Source organism: Solanum verrucosum, unplaced genomic scaffold (assembly GCF_900185275.1).
Source record: "Solanum verrucosum unplaced genomic scaffold, falcon-dt-bn FXZP01000783.1, whole genome shotgun sequence".
Classification (NCBI taxonomy): Eukaryota; Viridiplantae; Streptophyta; class Magnoliopsida; order Solanales; family Solanaceae; genus Solanum; species Solanum verrucosum.
Genome location: NW_026020627.1, coordinates 97,175 through 119,511, shown reverse-complemented (window position 1 = coordinate 119,511; position 22,337 = coordinate 97,175). Strand labels below are relative to the sequence as shown.

General features: G+C 37.6%; 1 non-coding gene across 1 annotated transcript; it reads left to right on the top strand.

Annotated features, from left to right (window-relative positions):
* The first annotated feature begins 6,133 nt into the window (after positions 1 to 6,133).
* On the top strand, positions 6,134 to 6,240 carry LOC125811403 (small nucleolar RNA R71). Its single transcript, XR_007441911.1, has one exon. It is a non-coding gene; the product is annotated as a small nucleolar RNA R71 (small nucleolar RNA).
* The last annotated feature ends 16,097 nt before the right edge of the window (positions 6,241 to 22,337 follow it).

Genomic DNA, 22,337 nt, shown 5'->3' with positions numbered 1-22,337 from the left:
AAGAATTGGGGTTTTAGCTAGACATTACAAAAAGATAAAAATCTTTACCAAATTGAGTTTCCATCAACTGGGTAAGATTGATTTCGTCTTTACAAAGGTCCACATTGCAGAATCTAAAATACCCACTTCCAATTTCTCAAAAGTGAAAAACTTCAATTCTTCAAAGATAAGGAAAACTTATCTCAATACTCAAAATTCGACATATTGAAAGTATGATACTTACTAATTGAAAAAAAAGATCCTAAACTAAATGTTCAAAAACGTATTTATAGTCGCCAAAAATATGTTGCGAAGGGCCATTCGGCAAAATAACTCGGCTCGCTGATCAACTTGGCGATCCGCCCTTTGGTCAATTTCATCGCCTTTTTGCCTTGGCCTTCAGCATCCTCCAAGTCTGTAACTTTGGGCGATCTAACACTGCATCACGGAACCACTCGGCGATCCGCCGACTGCTCATTTCTCTCGCCAACTTGATTTTCTCCTTCAAGGCTTAGTACGCTGGAACTTTAGGCGGTCAAGAGGTCGTTCGGCGACTGGTCAAGTAGACTTAGCGATCACCAAGCGTACTTTTCTTCATTCTTTTAGCTCGCTTTGTTCCTTTTTGCAAATTAGTGTCCTTGCTTTGTTCCTCAATCCAAATACCTGGAAATCAAAGGTTTTACATTAGTTATTGGCACAAAATAAGCATTTGAGGACACTAAATCATTAGGAATAAAGCCCTAAATGAGTCCAAATCTCTGACTCATCAACACCCCCAACTTAAACTTTTGTTTGTCCTCAAGTAAAACTCAAGTTCAGCAGTTCAAAAAGGATGTCTCAAATAGTGTTATACAAGACTCAATCATGAATGCACACAACAAGACTCAACTTACTCATGCAAGGATCAATTGTGCACTCAATTGTTCAAGTAGTGACTCACCATTACCAAAGATTCTCAAGCTCACAATACTTGCTTCAAATGCAAGTTCAAGCTCAACAAAGGTACTCAAATGCCCTCATACATAGAATGATTCCATATTCACACACAATGGTTCAACACTTTATAGTTCTGGAATCACATACAACTCTCACACTCACAAAGATGAACAAATGCATGACTTCACCCATAGGTTTGCCCTTATTTTCCAACCAACATTTGTTTAAGCTCACTCAAGATCAAAAAGGTCTTTTCAAGGCTTGTAGAGGGGTTGACTGTAAAGGTATGGTCATTTAGGCTCAGTGGTTGCTATCCTCATGAAATGTGGTATGAACATCACTTCCCTTCCTTTTCTTCATCATTCTCATTCATGCTCAAAATTCACCCCATTATTCGATTCTCATGGACTACTGGGCACCCCATTTTCTTTTGTGCTTTCACAACTTTATTTCAAAACTTTTTCGTTCTTTTTCTTCTTTTTTTTCATTTTTCTTTTCTTTTTTTCTTTTTTTTTGTATGGAGGGGTTCCATCTTTCTCAAAATCATGGATGAAAAAGGGGATTTCTTTGCACTTCTTGATTTACCTTCTCCTTTCACCACACCCCCAACTTAGGCTTTTGGCCTAAGTTGGCTATTCAAACAAACCACACTTCATGAGGATTATGGGTGCAGGGATAAAGAGCGGTCTCATTTGCATCAAGTTTCTTCCAAGAAAAGGCTAAGGCTCAAAAGGTGTTCAAGCAAAGTTCACACACTCATAAGGTAGGCCACAAAAAAGGTATAATGTCAAATTGTTTCACTCTTCAAAATTGTTTCCTAAGATCAATTCAAGAGCTTGCATCACTTAGTCAACGGATCAATGGGGCAAATTCTAGGTGTCATCACACAAGGTTCACGGTAAGCTCATCACACAAGGCATTGGCACCAATATCAAACAAGACTTCACATTTTCACTAGTGTGCAATATTCATCTCAAGAGACTCAATTCGATAATCGGTAAGTAACAACGAGATGCAAAAAGTTCATATATTGCTTATGCAACTTTATTTGGCCTCATCGTAGCCGCACATTCATTTTTGTTCGATTGTGAGCATTATTCAAGTCATCGGTATTGATCATGACCGATACTCAAATTTGCACAAGAATAGCCACATTCAAACACAATCAAGAGGTGGAAGGAAAAAATTTCAAAAGGGTCTAAAAAACATTTGCAATTTACACAAGGAGCCACAAGCTCAAACATCTACAAAATAGTGCTAAAACACATTTTACAACACAAAACCCAATATATAAACAAAAGTATCAATCACAAGAGGTAGGTATAGAAATACCTCACCCTACCACAAACAAAAAGCAATTTGTCCTCAAATATAATAAAAATATCCAAAAAGTCAATAAAAAGGACAGGGAGGGAGGTAAAAAAAAGTCTTGTCTACACAGTCTCTCCATATGTTGGGGCATCAATTCCCGGAGTCACATCAGCAGTACCAGCTCCACATGACCCAACCATGGTGGTGTCTCCCAAGAAGGTCTGGCGGGCAGTCTCGAACATTGCATCCTCAAGACCAACTGCCACATTCATTTGTACGTCTCTAGTAGTAGTCGGAGGAATCTAAGAGGTAGCTGGGGCATCCTCTGTCTCAGCTTCCTCAAATAAAGTGGTGAAGTATGTAGTCTTTAGATAGTCTACATCCTTCCTCAGGTCTGCAACCTCGGCTCTCAAAGTCGTAACCTCTTAAGCCTCACCCTGTCTACTCTCACAAGTCTCGACTCTCGATGTGAGAGTGTCAATAGATGCTCGTAGGGGTATCAGTGCATCTAGGATAGAACTCTCGATCATTCATGGTACCGCAGCCTCTAATAGAGTAGCCCTCACATCCATAGAATGGGAAAAGTTTCCCATATTCAGGAGCATGTCCTGAGTGATCTTGGTCGGCTGGGAAGTAGTAGAAGTACTAGGAGTCTGGGAGGAAGTGGAAGTACCTGAAGGCTCGGAGGCTGGAGTAGGCAAAGATGCCTCTGCAGGTGTAGAATCAATGTCCACCTCCGGAGATGTATCCACCAGAGTTGCTTTCCTTTTGTCTACCTCCTTCCGCGTGTACTCGGTCTCTATACGCCGAATATCTGTGGAGGATGTGGGAGTGACCTCAATATCTCTCGTCTCATCACGAGGAACTCCAGCACGCTGGCATAATTTTGAGATCAAGACCGGGAAATGAAGGGATGTTTGAGGTTGTTTGGCCCTCATGGCCATCTCTTGCTCAGTAATCAATTTCAAGTTGAGCCATTTTTTTACTATGATCGACCCTAGACAGGCTGCCTTTGCATGGCAGAGAATGGACTCATTCTGTGAAGGCATGATAGAGTTGCTAATGAATCTGAACCAGTACCGTGCAGCTTTCTTCTCTATCTGGACTCCCACCTCAATCTACCTTGGGGTGGTGTCAGAAATAAAGGGGGCAAGCCAGCCCTTTAGGTCATCTAGGGACTGAGTTGTCGCCAGGCCCTCATAGTCATGCTCGAACCCTGTGGCTCTCTCAAGGACAGCGTTTATGAGATTGTTGCAATACCCAACTTATTTACCTTGGACCATAACCGACTTCACTGGTCCGAAGGCACTGTCCTTCTTTTAACCAGATCACCGTAAGCTGAGTAGAACTCACGGATCCAGGTGGGGATATATGGGCCTCGAGACCTGGTGAAGATATGTAATATGTGCCACTGGAGTATCTCCCTCACACTGTAGTATCTGCCCTCTAAGCCCTCTGTGGATAGTAGTTTCTCTTCTAGAATTGTCTGCAACCCATCGGTTTTCAATCTGTTAAGTAGCCGGGGAGGACGAACCACTGGTGGCACTGGGATCACAGTCGGTGCCAAAGCTGGCACTCTATCTGTTGCAGGAGGAGTGGTTGTTGGGGCTCTAGATGAGTCTAGGCGAGACCTAGCATGAACCTCCGCTCGCCTAGACTGTAGGAGCTAGTCATCATCTGGCTCGGAGAGTTCAGCCTGGGAGTCAACGGACTCTCTTTCCCTATTGTAATTGTGCTCGGGGTCTCATATACAGGCCTTTTGCCCTTGCCCTTGCCCTTGCCCTTGCCTCCCTTTGGAGGTGTCGTCTTTCCCTTGTTAGGGGGATTGGTTGTCCCTTTATTTACTTCTATTCCCCGTGCTCTTTTACGAGGTGGCATATCCAATTTTGTTCTAGCCATTTCTGCAAAACATCGTAGAAAGTTAGAAACTTTTTCAAGAAAAATCACAGAAGATATATTGCAGACAAACTCGCTGAATCGATCGGCGTGTCACCGAATCACTTTGGCGAGCCAGATCGGGATCGCCGAAAAGATTGGCTCAAAAATTCTCAGGAAAATTGGCATGTCGGCGATGGAAGGGGCCTTTCGGTGAATCGTTGATAGCATTCGGCGAGCATAGACAAGCCCGCCGAAAGTTATGATGTATTTTAGGAGTTAGGGGCGCAGAAAGGGCGATCAAAGAAGACTTTTGGCGAGTCACCGAGTGCACTCGGCGAACTCAGGCTTCTCACCAAAAGTTACATACTCAAAACTTAACAAATGCATGAAATTAAAGGCGATCAAGGGGGATTCCGTGAACCGCTGAGTGGTTCGATGAGCTCGACTCAGCTCGTCAAACTACCAAATGTGCCTACTTTCAACCCCGACTTCCAAAATCAACCCCGCAGCCCCCGAAAACAAAATTAAAATAAACACTAGTTCAATTAGACTCAGACCCATACTACCCATTCCCCCGGGATACTTAGACTTCTCCTGATTTGGCCATTTGATGACTTTAGCCCTTAAGAATGACATCAACTGCTCCATCATTAGGGAAAGCACGTCATCTGGCACAAATGTGGGTTACCCGAACTTCACCCAACTAGACCCAACAATATTTTAGCACACCCCAACAATTTATGATCTATTTTAAAGCACGAAACTTGGGAAATCAATAATTTACCAATTTATGCAAAATTTTCAAATTAAATTTGGCAAACAAGCACACACACAATGATTCAGAGAGGCCCATCACACATCACTAAGATCAAATATCGCAAATGAGTAAAAATCACTAGATACAAGTTCCGGGTTTGGAAAACTAACCTTTTATGTCGAATATATACTTTGAAAGGTTAGGCAGCAAAGAATTCCAACTCCAAACACACAATCGACAACTAAAAAGCGGTAATAATGCAAAAATATAGAAAAATATAGAGCGTGTGTGATTTTGGGAATTTAAAAAGTGAGGGAATGTGAAAGAGTTTGAACTTTTGAACCTTTGGCCTTTAAAACCGTCCAGTTCTCGCCCTTTCGGCGACATTAGTCTTTCTCGCCAAAACACTCAGCGACACACCGAGTGGTCACTTACCTCACCGAGTTTTACAGGACCTCCAGTTAATGTGTGGTTCAAACGGCGGACAAAGTCATGATTGTCGACCTGGTCGGTGATTCACCAAGTAGCCCATGGGATCGCCAAGAATACAGACTCCAACCTTGGAATTTCTTGAGTCCAACGGCGGTCCAAGTCGGGCTCGCCGACCTATTCGGTGAGTCGCCGACAAGATATTTTGCTCACCAATCACCACTTTTCAAGCACATTCCACACTTCAACCTGCAAAATCAACACACGATTATTTCTAAAACAAAAATAAAGCAATAGAAACTTGGGTTGCCTCCCAAGAAGCGTCTTAGTTAACGTCGTGGCACGACGTAAGTCCCCACTCAGACTTCACTCATGGGGTGGATATTAGATAACACATGACTCATTTGGGTCTCCAGCAGCTGAATAGATATGGAATGGGAAGCAGTCATCTGATTCAGCAGTGAGACATTCTTTTTTATCTCGTTCAACACTTTGTCATATTCTTTGACTTTGTGGAGAATGAGTGAGAGAATCTCATCTACTTGTCCACCCTCATACTCCTTGGACTGTCTATGCTCATAAGAGGGAATGTACCTATCTTTCTTTTGGTACGGTACTTCCAATTCCATAATCTTTTTGGCCAAGAGATCCAACTGAGTTAACAGTATGGCCAAAATATGGCCCTTCTCAATCTCATTGTTGGTCATGGCTATGTGATCAAGAAGTGGGCCTACTATTGCATAGGGCAGTCATGCAAGACCACTTGGAGAAATTTGGTCAGCCACTCCTCTGTTCTCAGGACCAAGACCTCTATAGAAGCATTCCAGTAGCATCTTATCTGGAATTCCATGAGTTGGACACTGCTGCAATAATTCCTTAAATCTTGGCCACAACTCATGAATAGTCTCACCCTCCATTTGATTGAAAGTTAGGATGTCATCCCTGAGAATCATCAATCTCAAAGAAGGCTGGCCCATTAAGTCACTGTTGCTACAAGACATGCTTCTTACTTATGTTCTAAACAAGCAACATGAAGACCAAAACTGAAAGTAAATAGATTCAACTATCACTAAAAAGAACAAAATTCAACTTAACCAAAGAATCTTAACCAACACCACTCCCCGGCAGCAGTGTCGTTTTGATTAACGTTTCAAGGACACTTCATCCAATTCTAAGTGTTAATAATCGCTATTTAGTATATAACCCAACTAAATGAGTTGGGGTCGAATCCCACAGAGAGTAGTACATGTTTAAGATTCAATAGGAAAGTACGAATATGATCAAGTCAATCATAGGAATAGACATTTACGAATAAAAATATAATTCAAATCAAGAGGTGAAACGAATGTCAAATAAAGGGTTTTGGTTTCAATTATCAACTACAATAACAACAAATAATACGAATTAACAAATATGAAACGGGTTCTTGTGATGTGATTCGATTTTAGGCTAATGTGGACAGATGGGTAATTGCAACTATTAGGAAATAGCTGAATATTAGTGAATAAGCTAGACTATAGAGGAGGTAAACTTTCTCTCGAACAATTTACCCCAAATCAAGTCGATTTCTCTCGAACATCGACAAGCATGCAAAATAAGAACATCCTACACCTTAGTCCATTCACTCTTTCGAGCTGAATATGTGGAAAAGGGTTTAGGATTCACTCTCTCGAGCTGAACCCATGACAACCCAATACCCACAACCATCAATCAAAAATCTTGGTTTTTAAAACTTATATCTCGAACAAGCCAAAAATACAAAGGTAGATATGCATCTGCAACTACAATTCTATAAATTAAACCACAACTACTGATTGAAATCACTTCTAAATAGCATTTAAACTAACAATTACCAATACCCATAAACTAAATCACCCCATAATCACATAATCATACCCCAAGAATTGGGGTTTTAGCTAGACATTATAAAAAGATAAAAATCTTTACCAAATTGAGTTTCCATCAACTGGGTAAGATTGATTTCGTCTTTACAAAGGTCCACATTGAAGAATCAAAAAGACCTACTTCCAATTTCTCAAAAGTGAAGACCTTCAATTCGTCAAAGATGAGGAAAACGTGTCTCAATACTCAGAATTCGATATATTGAAAGTATGATACTTACTAATTGAAAAAAAGATCCTAAACTAAATGTTCAAAAACGTATTTATAGTCGCCAAAAATATGTTGCGAAGGGCCATTCGGCGCAGTAAGTCGGGCTTGCCGATCAACTCGGCAATCCGCCCTTTGGTCAATTTCATCACCTTTTTGCCTTGGCCTTCAGCATCCTCCAGGTCTGTAACTTTGGGTCATCTAACACTGCATCGCAGAACCACCCGGCAATCCGCCGACTACACCTTTCTCTCGCCAACTTGATTTTTTCCTTTAGGGCTTGGCACTCTGGAACTTTAGACAGTCAAGAGGTCGTTCGGTGACTTGCCAAGTAGACTTGGTGATCACCAGGCGTACTTTTTTTCATTCTTTCAACTTGTTTTGTTCCTTTTTGCAAATTAGTGTCCTTGCTTTGTTCCTCAATCCAAATACCTCAAAAATAATGGTTTTACATCAGTTATTAGCACAAAATAAGTATTTGAGGACACTAAATCATTATGAATAAAACCTATGAGTCCAAATCTCAGAATCATCATTCATGCCCATAAATTTCGCATGAACTTCATAAGTTGAGTATCTTTGAGAGGGGTAGTATCTTCAAGTTCTAAGTCTTGAGTATCGAGTTTCTAACCCTTTTGAGATTATATTCCTAATCATGGGACTATTACATGTTACCCATGAATTCCTTGGTTTGAGTAGTTCATGCCCATAATTTTGCATGAACCCTATAAGTCGAGCAATCTTGAGAGTAGAAGTATACTTAACCCCTTGAGTTGAGTTTTTCATACCCATAATTCCGCAGGAACCCACTTAGTCAAGTAGTCTAGAGATGAGTAGTATCATTGAGTCTTGAGTTTAGAGTACTGAGGTTCTTTATTGCTATTTAGATCCCTCAGTTGAACTGTTCATGTTCATAATTCCACATGAACCATATGATTTGAGTTATAACTTTTAAAAAGATTTTTAAAGCCAACACTTTAGTTCTTCAACTGAGTTTTAGAAAATAAAGATGCGTTTTGAGAAAAGAGAATTCTAAAACATGATTAGTATGACTATTGAGTATGCCATCAATGTATGAGCAGTATGGTATCTAGATCTACCATCAATGTTTATGCAGTATGACTTCCTGAGTCATCAATGATTGAAATGATTTTGAGAAAGAGCAGAGTTGAGTTCATTTTCTTTAAAATGATATATGGGAACTAAGTATTCCCAAGAGTAAATGTTTTCATATTTAAGTTGAGAGGAAGCTGAGATTTCCAAAAGAGTTTTGAGCAATTTGAGTACCATCTCTTTTAAGAGAAAGATTTTTGAGTAATAATCTCAAACCATAGAAAAAGTTATGTTTTTAAACATCTGAGCTAGTATATTTTTGGAGTAGTATTGAACACCGATATGGGGGAGAGTTCAGATAACTCACAGCCCCCATAAACCATGTGGCCAACATAGGTAGAAAGGGTCATACTTTTTAGATAATTCGTAATCCTTTTAGCATAGATTAGTGGATCCACTTAGTAATAGGTCTTATACCCTGGCAAAGTATAGGGTAGTTCTGGCAGCGTAGGCGAGACTTTGTATCATCACATAGCTCATAGTGATGGTTGTTGGTTAGAAAAACTCTCAGAGAGATATTTTGTATTCTTATATACACAGAGTTTACTTTGTATTTTCATATACAAGCAGAGTTCATCATGTATCCTTGCATACAAAGTAAGTTATTATTGTATTTTTCAATACATTGAGTTGTTTTCTACTGTTTTAAAAGATTTCCATATATTGCATTTCTATTGTTGCTTTATATTGAATTGAGTATCCAGAGTTGAGTACCCAGAGTTAAGTATCTTATTATTGAGTTGAGCCTTATTTCACTGAGTTGAATATCTTATTATTGAGTTAACCCCTATTTTCTCTAAGTTGAGTTGAATTATGTTTCTTTGAGTTGAGTTGAGTTAAGTGTTGAAAGGAGGTAAGTATGTTTCTTTTCCACCAGTTCAAGCTTATGTTTATGCTTTAGAATTCCCCTAACATGCTCGTACATTTCATGTACTGAGCCATTTGTCCTGCATCGTTTCATGATGCAGATACATGTATTCAGGATCATCAACATGCATTTTGTTAAGGTCATGGGATGTTCCAGTCAGCTTTGGTGAGCATTTTTATATTCCGGAGGACTTCACATTTATCTTACAGTTAGTAGTTTTGAGATGTCGTGGGTCTTGTCCCGATATCCTTCTGTAATAGTAGAGGCTTTATAGATACACAAATTTAGTAGTTTTCAATATGTATCTTCCTTGAGTTGTTTTTACAAACTCTGAGTTAGCTGTTGAGTATTGTTCAGATTATTTTAAAGTTGATATTATTGAGTTTAATTCAGTTTTTAAGCTTTTGCATGCTTAAATTAGTCTTCCTCTTGTAGTCAGCCAGGATGAGGGTTCGCTTAGGGACCAGCAATTGTTCTTGAGTGTCGGCCACATCCAGGGTGTAGATTCGGGTCATGACATTAGAATAGCTCCTTAGACCTTGCATGAGAAAACCTTTCACCATTCATGATCACTTTTAATCTTTGATTTAATTAGGTGAGAAAGCCTTTCAACCTAAGAATCTTTACTATATGAGAAAAACCTTTCACATCATGCTAGTATGTATTTATGAGAATATCCTTTCACCAACACAATAACATCATCATCATTGGTACTTTACTCGCAAAGCACCCTTAAAACAATTGCATAAATTTCATAAGAAAATGCATAAGCTCATAATTTACCTCTTGAGGTTCAAAATTCATTCTATATCATCAACACTTGGAAAACATAGGTTAGATATGGATTTCATCATAAATTCATGTAAAGCTTGCAGTACATGCATTATTTCATAAAACTCTTCCTAAAAGATCAAAGTCCCACATCATATGATTCACAACTTGAAAACATGGGGATTACATGGGTTCATAGGGGAAAACATCATTAAAAACCATAGTATTTCATCAATGTATGCTTAGAAGATCATAATTCAATCGTTCAAATCAATAATCAAAAGAACCCATTCCAATTGAAGAAAAACCATAACAATTTGGGGATTCTACCTTTTGAAATAGAGGAATTTGGGAACTCCATGGATGGAATGAATCCATGGATGAAAAATATCATACCTCAAGTCCAAATGCTAGCCTTCAATGGAGGAATTGGAACCTTAACTTGAAACACTAGATGAATCCTTCTTCTTTTTCAAGTTCTAGAGAAAATATTTTGGAGAGTTCTTCTTTTGTGATTTTGGAAGAATGAAGTGATTGAGGTGAATTTGGTGGTTAAAATCCTTATATAGGGGTCCTAAACATAAGCAAAACGGCATAGTATAGGAAATAATTAATTAGAAAAAGAACCAACTAACCTTGAAAATAACTACCAGCAGCTGGCTTACAGGACCCCACTGACAAACCGTGGTCAGCATGATGGACCATCCTGCACGGCCATCGATGGTGGTCAGAGACTTGATTTTTTGTCCATCAAACCACGGGCCCTAACAACAGACCGTGGTCTGACCAACAATCCATTGGTCAGGCCGTGGTTTTGGCCTTTCTAGTCTGCCAAGTGGGGCCATGCACTGACCACACCTACGGTCCCTGGTCCCATCCACGGGTCGTGGGTGGCCAGCGTCGGTTGCACCTGCACCTTCTAGAATTTTGGCTCATTACCCTTTTTCGGATATGGGGTGTTACACAGTCGTGGTCCTTGACCAGTGCCTTGGGATAGGCCCCCTGCTACCTTTCCCTCTTCATGACCACCTTAACAGGTCGTCTACTTCTCCACGACCCGTCTGGTGGTTCGTGGGAGGAGGCCAATTTTGAGTAGGTTCCGTCGCCCCCACACGGGCATCATAACGACCCGTCTGCCTCCCTACTGGCCGTTAAGGCCCTCGTGGGAGGGGTCTTTGCTTAGCCTGCCCAAGGGGACTTTCCACCAGCCACCACATGGACCGTGGTCGCCTTCACGGCCCATCTAGGATTCGTGGAGGGTCCATGGTTCAGGTGTTGGCCTATGAGCTCCTTCCCATTACCCATTTTTAAGTCTTTCGCTAATCTGAGGTGTTACAATATCTCACCCTTGGGAGCATTCGTCCCTGAATGAGATTTACAACATCATAAGGAAGGTAGAAACTTAATTTTAACAGCCCAACATGCATGAAATTTCATAAATTCACATATCCGGGGAGGAAACATCAACTCCAAGCTAAAGCATGTTCAAAACATCATATGATGAAGTCTATATGCAACTCATACTCAATGCACATAAACAAGTAATAATCAATCAAGTAAACTCATTTTCTCAAAATTTAAGCTTTTCATGAACCATGCATAATGAGGAAATCATGGAAATATCTACGACACATACACCCAATGAGTAAACCATAAGGAGCTAAATACCTCAAGCTTGAGTAGGAACGATGGAAAGAGATGAGGATAGCGAGACATCATATCGGCCTCGGTCTCCCAAGTAGCACCCTCAACTAGCTGATTCCTCCAAAGGACTTCCACGGAAGCAACTTCTTTATTTCTCAACTTCTTAACTTGTCGGTCTTGAATCTCAACTGGAACTTCCTCATAAGAAATATTCTCCTTAACTACCAACCTTCTAAGAAACTATAGATATCGGATCTCCAACACACTTTTTCAACAATAAAACATGGAAAACTAGATGTACCGATGCCAAGTCATTAAGCAAATCAAGTTCATAAGCAACCTTGCCAATCCACCTCATAATCTGATATGGGCCCAGATAATGAGGACTACGCTTCCCTTTCTTCCCAAACCTCATTACACCCTTCATGGGTGAAATTTTCAAGTAGACCCAATCATGAACATCGAACTCAAAATCTCTTCTTCTAACATCGGTATAAGACTTTTGTCGACTTTGGGCCATTTTCAACCTTTTTCTAATACATCGAACTTTCTCTATACCCTCATGTACCAATTCGGGACCTAATAGGGAAACTTCACCTACCTCAAACCAACCTATTGGAGATCTACACCTTATACCATATAGAGTCTCAAATGGAGCCATACAAATACTTGAGTGATAGTTATTGTTATATGCAAACTCAATCAAAGGCAAATGGTCATCCCAATTACCCTTGAAGTCAATTACACATGCTCTCAACATATCTTCCAAAGTTTAGATGGTGCGCTCTGCTTTCCCATCGTTTTGTGGATGAAAGGTTGTATTAAGCTTAACACAAGTACCAAGACCTTTTTGGAAGGATTTCTAAAACTGAGAAGTGAATTGGGTACCACGATCGGAGATAATGGATAATGGCACTCCATGCAACCTCAACATTTCCATCTTATACAACTTAGCATAGTCCTCCGCCAAATAAGAGACCTTGACAGGAATGAAATGAGCTGGTTTCGTCATTCGGTCAACAATAACCCAAATTGAGTCATGTTGTCGTCAGGTGCATGGTAAACCAACAATGAAGTCCATATTCAAATCTTCCCACTTCCAAGTGGGAATGATAATATCTTAATTTAATCCTCCGGGATTTTGATGCACAACTTTTGACTCGTTGACAATTAGGACACTTGACCACAAATTCCGCAATATCCTTCTTCATCCCATTCCAATATCTCCCGCAAGTCGCGGTACATCTTGTTGGCTCCCGGGTGAATGAAATATCAAGAACTATGGGCTTCTAACAAGATTTGTTCTCTCAAGTCATCTACATTAGGAACACAAACGACCTTGATATCGAAGCACACCATCTCCCCCTTGGGAGAAAGCCTCAACAGACTTTTTAAGCACCGCTTGTTGACACCAAATTTTGGTCTGATATTTTTAAAGTTAATACTTTTGAGTATTTCATTCATTAAATAGTTCAAAATGCATGTTTTGCAATTTTAATGCAATTTGTTGATAATTATCCTTATTTCTCAAATTTTAGGATTTTTATCGGTTAATTTTGTTTGTATTGTTTGGGTTACAATCGATTGAATACGTTCAAATATTTGTTCATTATTTATTAAATCATTGTTTTTCTTAAATTGCATTTTTTACATGCCCTTGATTACGTTCGTTACATTTTTTAATAATCATTTATTCGTTACATTTGTTAATATTCATTTTTGATATTTTGCAAAAGTCTAGAAATTCATTCAAATATGAATAAGATTTCATACACATATATTTCATTGACTAGTGTTTTTAGCCCACTGTTTTAAGTTAATAGTATTGTACTATTGATGGTTTTCGATTTCCTATTTAAATAATAGTTTGGTTATTAAGTTAGAGTGGTGAAATATTGTTAGATTAGGATTGAGAATTTTCAGATTTTTATTCACAAAGGGATTTCAGTTTTCATCAATTTTCCGGTCACCACTAACTCGGATTCCGGTCAATCTCCAGCAAACCCAACTCCCATTTTTCTTTTCCTTTTCCGATGACAAGGTCACTCCACCAGACCACCCCAACTGATTCCACTCCCTCGCCATATTTTTTCGATCACCACAACCCATCTTCTCCAAACCAGACCCAAACGACCCCCATCCTCTCCATATTCCATTGCCATCTCCGGGAAACCACATTCCTCCATTTTCTCCAACCAACAACAGCAAAACAGAACCTGAAAACAACCACCCAAAACCCCACTCGTTTTTCACCTTTTCCAGCGAACATCACAACAAGAAAACGAACCAGATCCACCACGAAACCACCACCGCTCCTCGGTTCTTCAACACGTGAATCGACAGTCCCCTTTCTCCTTTCCCCCTTTTTGATTTTATGTTCATTTTTTAGGTTATCAGTGAGCACTTAGCTCCAGAAAAACTTGAAGCTCTAAACTCCAGATCCGGTGTGGCTCAATCGTCGGTGAACAACAACCAACAGCCAAGAACTTCGGTAACTTCTTTTCCTATCGTGTTTTGTCGTGTATTTTAGTTGTTTGGTGTTATTGTTGACATATATCCTGGTTTTTACTGTTTGATTGAACCAATTGGGTCTTGTATTTATCACTTTTCATGCCTATTATTATTGTGAATTGCATGTTCTTGTATGTGGTTTTGGATATTGATTTATCACCATTTCTATTAATTTGTTGATTAACTTGCTTGATGTTGATAAACTACTGTTATTATTGTTTTATTTTGTTTAGTTTTTGTCTTCTAGTTATTGTTTTATTTTGTGTAGTTTTTGTCTTCTAGTTAGATTTGATCTGTTTGTTTATTATTATTGTTTGTTGTTGAATTTTTCTTAGTTAAAGTTGATTTGTTTGATTATTATTATTATTATTATTATTATTATTTGTTTTCGATAATGTTTGAAATTGTCCAGTAGTTTTATTTTGTTTATTGCTTTTGTATAATATGTTCAAAGTTTGACCGAGTATTACTCCCTCATTGTTAATGTATTTAATTGTTTATTATGCATGCCTTCTTTATGCATTGTTGCATTTGGATTATTATTTTTATTGCATTGCCCCTCTTTTATTGTTAATTATTTTTATTATTATCCAATTTAGTGATTTGTTCGAGTTTTCAGGTAGTTTGGATTATTATTGACACTGTTATGAGTATCTTGCATTATTTTGTTGCCTTTTATTGTTGTATTATATTTTTACATTAAAATTGGCCAATGAAAAAATCTTTTTGTCGGTTTTTGAGGCCTTCCTATTTTAAAAGGCGAAAATTTAGTTTAAGTTCATATTCTTTATTTATTAAAATTGGCCGATGAAGAAATTACCGTTGATTTCCAAAGTCTTCCATGTTAATAAGATGGATTTTTATTTTTAAGTTATTATTTGATTTATTCATATTTATTTATTAATAACACTTTTACTAAGTGTCTTTACAGGTACACGGAGTTGCTTCCTATTGAAGCAATTCGAAGGAAGTTCGAAATATACTCTTTATTCATTATTTTGTATATGTTGACGTTAGGCAAATTTAGGCCATTTCTTATATTATTGTTTCATTTTATTACTTGTTTATATCACTTGTTTATTATACTTGTATATTTGTTTTTATTTCCTCCTCAATTTGAAAAAATGAATTCAGTCGGGATCCACAATTGTGGATTTCGAAGGATGCCTAACACCTTCCATTTGGAATAACTTGAACCCCTTACCTAGAATATATTGGTTTCGTAAATATTTTTTAAGTTAATTTATTAATTGGCAACCTAGTTTTCCAAAAATTAGGTGGTGACTCCCTTTTACCCCTTTTACCCTTATATTCTTCTAACTTTCTAAAATTGAATTATTATTTTTTGTGTCACCACGACGTTGCGCCCTCTCAAAGTGTTGGGTTATGAAGGGTGATTAGGGCGTCATGCGGAAGCTTACAATTGCAAATAATATGGTTGATAAATTAGACGACACATAAAACTATACTAAAAGATATAATATTATTATTTGATATGACCATTGGTCTACATAATTAAAAACTAATAAAAAGCATAAAAACTGTAGAGAGAAAATCTCCCCATAAAACAAAACTCTTAAACGACTACATTGTGGATTATATTGTTATTGTGTTAGAAGAAACAAATCTATATTTATAGAGTCCTAAAACATTTTCTTACTAGAAAAAGAGTCCTAAAAGGAGAGAATAAATCAAATATGAAAGAATATTATATTTTCCTTTCAGAAAAAGTAAAAACATTTATGGTAATGTTTTGTCTTTTCTTTTAGAAAAAAATAAACTTAAAATAAGGTAAGAAAATCAGGACAAAACCCTAACACAAAGGATGTCAACACCGATTCCTTCAATTCAACCAAAATTGGATCATGGCCTTGCTTGGCCTTCACATCAGCTATAAAAGATGATTCTGAACCATTGTGAACCATAACACCACCCTTGGTAGAGTCAACTAGACGAAAACCCAATTGGGCAAAATGAACATCTCGAACTAATTCTTTCTTGTTATACTCTACATGAACAACACTTCCCATCAATAATCGGCTAAGAGTATCCACCACTACATTCGCCTTACCGGAGTGATAGAGAACACTCATGTCATAATCTTTTAGTAACTCAAGTCACCTCCTTTGGCGAAGATTTAGATCTTTCTTATTAAACACATATTGCACACGTTTGTGGTTGGTAAAGACATCTACATGAACACCATACAAATAATGCCTCCAAATCTTTAAGGCAAAAACAACCGCCGCTAGTTCAAGGTCATGGGTAGGATAAATCTTTTCATGGACATTAAGTTGCTTTGAAGCATAGGCAATAACTTTCCCATTTTGCATAAAGACACACCTTAACCCAATTCTTGAGGCATCACATTAAACACAAAACCATCAGTCCTTTCTGGTAATGTCAACATCGGAGCAGACGTAAGTTTATCTTTCAATTTTGAAAACTCTTTCCACACGCTTCAGACCATATGAACTTAACCTTATTTTGAGTGAATGTCGACAATGGAGAAGCAATCGAGGAGAACCCTTCGACAAACCTTCTATAATAACCATCTAAACCCAAGAAACTTCTGATATTCGAAAGGGATAGAGGTCTAGGCCAAATCTTAACCGCATCCGCCTTCTTGGGATCTACCTCAATACCCTTACCGAAAACAATGTTCCCAAGAAAAGCCACGACCTTAGCCAAAACTCACATTTACTAAAATTTGCAAAGAGTTGTTGGTCTTTGAGGACTTGCAACACAATCCTCAAATGTTGGTATGCTCGTCTTCACTCCTTGAATAGATTAGTATATTATTAATGAACACAATCACAAACATATCTAGATATTGTCTAAACACCCTATTCATCAAATTCATAAATATCGTTGGAGCATTAGTCAAACCAAACGACATTACCAAAAACTCATAATGACCATATCGAATTCGAAAAGCTGTCTTCGGAATGTCATTTTCCTTCACTCTCAATTGGTGATAACTCGATCGGAGGTCGATCTTAGAAAAGTAGCTCGCTCATTGCAGTTGGTCAAGCAAATCACTATACTTGGGAGAGGATAGTTATTCTTAATGGTAACATTATTCAATTACCGATAGTCAATACACATACGGAGCGAACCATTTTTTTTCTAACAAACAAAACTGGAGCACTCCATGGAGAGATACTTGGTCGGATGAAACCCTTATCCAATAAGTCTTTCAATTGCTCATTTAATTCCTTAAGTTCTGCCAGAGCCATACGATAAGGAGGAATAGAAATAGGTTGCATATCTAGGAGAAGGTCAATACCGAAATCTGTTTCCCTTTCGAGAGGAATACCGGGTAAATCATCAGGGAACACTTCCGACAACTCATTTACGACGGGGACTGACTCAAGAGTAGGGGTCTCAGAATCTATATCCCTCACCCTAACTAGATGGTAAATACAACCCTTCGAAATCATCTTTCTAGTTTTAATACAAGAGATAAACTAACCCTTAGGCATAGAATTTCCCCCTTTCTACTCTAGGATAGGTTCATTTGGAAACTGAAACTTGACTACAGGGGTTCTACAATCAATAGAAGCATAACATGCATGTAACCAATCTATCCCAAGGATAACATCAAAATCTAGCATATCAAGCTCTACAAGGTCAACATGAGTGACTGTATGGAGTAAAGAGACGAGACACTTCCTATAGACCCTCTTAACCACAATAGAATCACCAACAAGAGTAGAGACAAAAAATGATCTAACAACACATCCGAAAGAATATCAAACCTCATAGCCACATATGGCGTCACAAAAGACAATGTAGCACCGGGGTTAAGTAAAGCATAAACATCAAGTTGGAAGACTTTCAACATACCGGTAACCATGTCGGGAGAACCCTCTTGTTCACCACGAGTCTGAAGTGCATAAAATATGTTTTGCTTCTGACTTCCACTAGGACCGGATGAAAGATTAGGTTGAGCCTGTCGACGACTATCTCCCTCATTCTTAGCAACTGAGGGACAATCCCTTATCTTGTGGTCCATCTTACCACAACCAAAGAAAGCATTGAAACTCGCAAGACATCTACCATCATGCTTCCTTCCACACTTAGCGCAAGTAGGCAATGAAGACCTACTACCACTTCCTCCCTGAGTCTTAGGGTTAGACACCCTATCTTTGTTGAACTTAGGAGGAGCATTAGACGAACCTTGGACAGAAAACCTTTGTAGGAACTTAGAACGACATTGTCCACCGAACCTCGAGTATGAGAAGTTACCATCACCGATCTTATCCCTTTTCTCTTCCCTAGACCCTTCCTTAAGTTTCTCCACTTCGATCTGTTGGTCATAAACCATGAGACGAGAAATGTCCATATCATTGACAAGCATAGCGATACGACATTCCTTAACCACTATCTCAGAAACTCTCGAAATAAACTTACTCATCCTTGCCCTAGGATAGGCAACCATAGTTGGAGCATATCTAGACAGCTGTGTGAACTTCAAAGCGTATTCCTTTACACTCATATTTCTTTGACAAAGGTTGATAAATTCAAGCACATTTCACTCTTTCTTCTCAAGGGGAAATAACCTATCAAGGAAAGCAACCTTGAACTTTTCTCAATCGAAAGGACCCGCATCAACTATTATCCCTTCTTTCCAGTGGTTGAACCATACTTGAGAAACACTCTTAAGTGGGTAAGCGTCCAACTTTGCCTTTTCCACCAGTGTTACTCCCATGATCATCAACACCATGTAAACCTCATCAATAAACTCTCAAGGGTCTTCCTTAATCTTAGAACCATGAAACTCCGGAGGATTCATTCTAGTGAAATCCCTCACTCTAGATGTCGTCGTACCCATATTTAAGTTCACAAGATCCACAACCTCCCTGTTGGTTTGGGCCGTCATGGCTTGAACCAACACTTGAAAAGCAACCCTAAACTCTGTATTAATCACTTGCTTAGCCAAATGGTCGACCAGAACTTGAGAAGCTTGAAGAGGAGCCTCTTGATTCACATTCTCTCTCGCATTCCTTCTAGCATATGCCCTTCGAGTGGCCATATCTTGTAGAGTATCGGATAGGGATTAGGAGAGAGACATTATAGAGTTAAACTCTATCGCACAACTTTAGAATAATGAAAGAAGTGGAGTTTCCTAACATCTTATAGCCTCTTATTCATAAATGTGGTACGCTTCACACTCATGAACAAGACTCTACTTGACGTGGCTTATGAGACTTCCTTGGACCTTTCTAAACCTTGTGCTCTAATTACCAATTTTGTCACAACTCAAGGTAGCCAGCCCCTAGGCGTAACATGACGTATAAGACCCCAAAAGGCCGCATACAAGCCACTTAGCATTTATCATACAAGATAATAGAATATAAAAGATTTAAAAGACAGTTTCAACATAGAAAAGTTTTATAGGGTAAAATGAAAGTCTAAACATCGTCTCAAAGTCATCTGGGTACATAAGATTGATCGGGACGCAGCCCGTACATCAAGTCTAAAAACTGAAAGAAAAGACAAAAAGGAAATCAAGCTCGGTCCTCAAGTGATGAGGACTCACCAATCTTCAATCTTCTATTTGAGATCACTAGCCACATAAGTGTGAATTTGTAAGGTCAGATCCTACATTAGGGGAAATGTAGGCAAGAGTATGTGTTAGTACAAACATGTACCAAGTATGATAGTCATGCATAAAACATTTGAAAACATGCTTAAAAGGAGATATTTTCATGAGATGCAATGACCAAGCTAAAACATATATATAAGGAGGTTAAGAAGACATAAGTCATAAAACATGGACAATGCAAATAAAATTCATCTTAAAGACATGTGACATACTCCTTGGAGTAACCTTGATTCATTAATGTGGGAGAATTACATTTACCCAACATGTAAGACTATGTGAGCTATTAACATGGAATCTAGTGTCTCCCACACCGAAAAGGGGTGTCCTACTTGCCAAGGTAAGAATATGAACTTTCTAGATTATGTGGGTCCACTAGCTAATGTCGATATAGACATTCCTATGTTGGCACATAGCTTATGGGACATGGGTAATCGCCACTTGTCCACTCGGTGCTAAGCATAACTCCCACGGAATATCTATTATTCTTATTCATGTTTTCTTTAAGGGACTTGGGTAATCGCCTCTTGTCCTTATATCATGTGACATGGGTAACTGCCTCTTGTCTTTCATTAGATGTCATGGGTAATCGCCGCTTGCATCATACTTAGAATAACTCCTTAACTTTGATTCCTTTTAGGTGAGAAGACCTTTCAACATTAGAATAATTTATGAGAGAAGACCTTTCACATTCATACATAAAGCACCCAAACAAACTGAATAGTTTTGTGTAATATTTTTCTCTTTCAAATATATATGATAAGTTGAATTGTTATCCAATATGATACATTCTTCCTTTAATTTTCCATTTTAATAATTTTTTATGATACATTTAAATTATGAACTTTCTACACGTTAAAACTAGAATATTTGTTTATTTTTTTCAGCCTTTTAAAATTTATTTATCCTTTCACCAATGATTATTTATTTATTAGAAATTTTAATATCTTAAGTTAATGTTCATTTGATTCCCCAAAAATATCAAATAGTAACACTTCCTGGAAGCAAAAGGATAAATTATAAAATTATTAATGTTCGTTACTACGTAATCTTATATGTAAGATAATATGAGAAAATGACATAAATAGTCCCTTAACTATAGAAGTAGGTCTAAAATGGTCTCTTAACTATACACTTAACGGATTTAGTCTTTTAACTATTCAAAAACTTATCAGTTTTGGTCTCTTAACTATACACTTATCGGTTTTAGTCCTTTAACTACAAACTTACCGATTTTAGTCCTTTAAGTATTCAAAAACTTATCAGATTTGATCTTTGTCCATTTTTTTAATACAAATAACTTAGGTTTATCTTAACGAAATTCATGCCTCGAGAAATTAAATCCTTTAGCAATTTTTTCTGTTGTTTCTCTCTCTTCACTACTTTTTCTTCAAATTAACCTTATGCGAAGAACCTTAACCTCAACGACTTAAAATAAAATTCACTAGGAAAGAAAATATAAATCATAATTTTATTCAAAAGAGGATAAAATGAAGCATATTTATTGGTACTAATGACTTGAATATGCTAAACTTTATTATAAGAAGAAAAAAATTACTACCCGTTAGATCCAAAGTTTTTACTCCAACGACTTCATTGAACAGAATTTGTTTAATTTTTTAGAAATTGCAATTTATAAAATGGTAGATTTGCAATTATTTTTAAATAGATCAATTTTATTATTCTATTCAATTTATTTTACGTAAAGAAAATTGAGTAAATTAAATAAAATCCGCACTAATTAGCATATTCAAGTGCAGATTCAAGTCATTAACAACAATTATATGCTTAATTTTATGCTCCATTAATAAAATTAGGACTTATATCTTCATTCCTCATTAATTTTATTTTGAATAGTTGACGTTATTGTTATTTTCATAAGAGTGGTTTGAAGAAAAAAGGGCGGGGATAGAGAAAAAACTTAAAATATGGGTTAAAGATTTAATTTCACGAATATTTCTGTAAATATAAACCTAAGTTATTTGTATTAAAAATGGACAAAGACCAAACCTGATAAGTTTTTGAATACTTAAAGGACTAAAATCGGTAAGTTTATAGTTAAGGGACTAAATTCGGTAAATATATAGTTAAGGGACCAAAGCTGATAAGTTTTTGAATAGTTAAAGGACTAAATCCGTTAAGTGTATAGTTAAGGGACCATTTTAGACCTACTCCTATAGTTAAAAGACTATTTATGTCATTTTCTCAAGATAATATACTGTTTAAGTTTTAATGACTGATATGTTTTAAATATTATGTTATAAATTATGTGATATTGAATTCACGTGCGAGCTGCGGATAATTTTATTAGTAATATAATAATTGATATGTCATCGGATTAGGAAAGAGAAAAAAAAAATATTTTTAGTGCATCAAATATAGTTTTAAGGAAAATAGAACTATTAGGTGATATTGTAATCGGA